The sequence below is a fragment of the Cebus imitator genome, unplaced genomic scaffold (genome assembly GCF_001604975.1).
Source record: "Cebus imitator isolate Cc_AM_T3 unplaced genomic scaffold, Cebus_imitator-1.0 Scaffold846, whole genome shotgun sequence".
Lineage (NCBI taxonomy): Eukaryota > Metazoa > Chordata > Mammalia > Primates > Cebidae > Cebus > Cebus imitator.
The window spans coordinates 169,678-173,228 of NW_016108161.1; positions in this window are offsets into that span (position 1 = coordinate 169,678).

Consider the following 3,551-nt stretch of genomic DNA (forward strand, 5'->3'; position numbering starts at 1 on the left):
CCTGCCTCAGCCTCCTGAGTAGCTGGGATTACAGGCACGCGCCACCATGCCCAGCTAATTTTTTGTATTTTTAGTAGAGACGGGGTTTCACCATGTTGACCAGGATGGTCTTGATCTCTCAACCTCGTGATCCACCCGCCTCGGCCTCCCAAAGTGCTGGGATTACAGGCTTGAGCCACCGCGCCCGGCCTAAAGTCTAAATGTCTTTCATGGCCTTCTTAATGCCATGAAATTACAGAATATCTCCTCAGGGGAAAAAAAAAGACACTGATAAACATACACAGTAAGTGTATATAACAATGATCCTTGGAAAATTATAAATGGAGTTAAAAATCAGCTGGACCTGCCCAGGCATCGTGGCTCACACCTGTAATCCAGCACTTTGGGAGGCTCAGGTGGGTGGATCACCTGAGGCCAGGAGTTTGAGACCAGCCTGGCCAACATGGAGAAACCATGTGTCTACTAATAATATAAAAATTAGCCGGGCATGGTGGTGGAGGCCTTTAATTCCATCCAGCTACTTGGGAGGCTGAGACGGGAGAATCGCTTGAACCCAGGAGGCAGAGGTTGCAGTGAGAAGAGACTGCACCACTGCACTTCAGTCTGTGCAAGAACTAAACGTTGTCTCAAAAAAAAAAAAAAAAAAAAATCAGCCGGACCTGTAAGCACATGTCTATAGTTCCAGCTACTCAGGTGGGAAAGGAGAAAAAAATCTCTTGAGCCCACGGGTTCAAGATTACGGTGAGCTGTGATCGCACCACTGTACTCCGGCCTGGGGGACAAAGGGAGACCTCATCTCTTTTTTTTAAAAAAAAAACACAGAACAGCTTGTGCATGGTGGCTGATGCCTGTAATCCCAGAACTTTGGAAAGCTGCGGCGGGCAGACTGCTTAAGCTCAGGAGTTCGAGATGAGCCTTGGCAACATAGTGAAACCTGTCTCTACAAAAAACACAAAAATTGGTCCCAGCTACTCAGGAAGCTAAGGTAGAAGGATCACTTGAGGCCGGGAGGTTAAGACTGCAGTGAACTGTGATTGCACCACTGCACTCCAGCCTGGGAGACAGAGTGAGATCCTGTCTCAAACAAAAAACAATCCCACAAAACAAAATGAAAACAAACAACAACACAAAAAATAGGACTTCAGGTTAAGGATTCCAATTCTAAATCATTTAAAGCTGTGGTTCGTTTTGTGGAAGGCCCTCTGGTTAAGGATAACAGTTCTAGACCATTTGAGGCTGTGGTTCATTTTGTGAACTTGCGAACACCCATCCCAGTTACCTTCCTATGTACGTTGCTTCTAATGTACAGACATCCAGACTTAACACATAACAGCAGCACTCACTGCACACTTACACTCCGGGGTGCTCGTCTGTGGGTTTTATGCATGTTCATGTATTTCACCCTCCTCACAAGCCTATCTTCAGAAGGTTCAAAAAGCTAAGAGGCAGAAACAGGACTCAAATCTTGGTCACCTACATTCAATGTTTGGTCTTAAGTCTTATAAACACATATCATTTAATTAAAAAACAAAAGGAAACACACCTGAACCTGTAAGATTTTTAAAGACTCGTCTTCCTCCTCGGGGATGCTTTTTCTGAAGGATGCTGGCCTAGGGGAAACAAAACCAGAAGGGTAAGACACTACATCTTTCGGAAGGACAAGCAACATTAGAAAACACCTGGCATACCTAATGAAACCAATGAGAAATACGAGGCCCCGAGATGGGGTTTCTGAGATTCCTGAATAGCACGCTGAGGTTACTGAGATGATGAAGCGCGGAACCGCCTCTCTCCCCGTCTCCCACACCAGGGACTTGTCCCTCTACAGGAGAAGCAGTACCCCTAAGGCCACCATCTCCTGTCACTCAGACGGCCTGCATGGAGAGCACGTCTGGCTCTGAAAGTGTCACCTCATGGCTGTTTCTGCCTTTTTGTTGGTGAATTTCCCGGCGGGGCTCAGGTGCTCTCCTCTCTCTGCAGCCCTTGTTCTCAGGCAGGTAGCGTTTGGTTAGAGGGTGAAGGCAGGCGCTGCAACAGCAACGCTGGAGCTACAGGTCGCGCTGCCACACACTCCTGCGCCACCCAGAAGGCCCGATCACCCTCATGCAGTATAAGCCTGCACGGCTCAGCCTCACCACAGCACACGCTGTCCCGAGACACATCTGTGTTCGTCACACCCACTAACGCCCAGCACGGCCATGCTGCCGGCCCCGCCACCCCACACCGTGCAAAGGCGCATCCGTGGGCCATGGAGACCATCCGGGCCGCCGCCCCCACAGAGCCTCCAGAGCTCACCTGGCAGAGCAGAGTCCCAGGAACCTCCGCGCCAACGAGGTTCACAGGCGCACCCCAAAGCCTCTGAAGCACCCCCGGGCCCCAGTTATGGGAAGAACCTGGCTGTGTTACCCCAAACTCTCTCTCCAGCAAGTGCGTCACCGTCAGAAGCCCGGTACCCGTCTCTCCCTTGGAGCCACGCGCGCCAATCTCACCTGCACGGACTGGCAGACAGGCAACGGCTGCGTCACCAGTGCAGACGCGCACCCGGCACTGCCCCCACTGACGCTCGCGCGCACCCGTGTCACAGTTACGGGGACAGAGCCACCGCGTCAGCCTCGCACTCCCACGCAAGTGCGTCACACACTGGGTCCCACCACCTTTGGAGGCCAGAGCGCATGCGCATGCGCACCCCGTACCCGGGAAGAACCTCGCGCACCCAGCGGCCAGAGCGCGCAGGCAGCAGCAGAGCCCGACACGCATGTGCACACAGATCCTGACACGCATGTGTGCGCGCAATCGTGTGTGTGGTCACTTAGACCTTGACATGCATGTACAGCCACACAGACCCCTACACACATGTGCGCGTGCACCCTTCCTACCCTTCCTTCCTTGGCCTCTCCCGAAGCTGCAGGCACACTCTGCGGTCCCCCAACTCTCATGCTCCCGGCACCCCTGGATTCCTCCTGGGAAGGGAAGGCCCCACTCAGGCCGAACCACACCAGGGCCTCTGGAAGAGGTAAGAGGCTTGAGGAGAACTCCGGACCGTGTCCGGGGAAACCAGAGCCCCAAACCCCGTGTCCCAGCATGCAGCGCCTTAAACTCTTGAGGGAGGTGGGGCAGCCTCTGGGAAACGAAGTCCGGCATGGTCCCAGGCAGGGGTGGAGAGGGGCCGTGTCACCTCAGCTGGTACCTGTCTGGTCTCTGAGGGGGGTGATGCCGGGGAGCCATGGCTGTCCTCAGAAGGGTGTCCTCTCCTAGCCCCTCTGGGGCATCACATGGATTTCTCTGCACGGGCTGCCCTGTGTTCCTTGCTTATTGGACTGTAAACAATATGCAGGCAGCAGTTATGCCTGGTTAGTCACGCTCTCAGCCTAAATACTGTCACAGGGTCTACAAAATGTTGTGGGTACTTAACGAGTCTCATTTTGACTCAAAAATCCACTTTTTGGAGTTCATCCCACGGAAATAGCTATAGTAGTACACAAATGTGTGCTTAGTATGTTCAGAGATTATCTCGTGTGTGTGTGAAAGCTTTTTTCTTTTTTTTTTTTTTT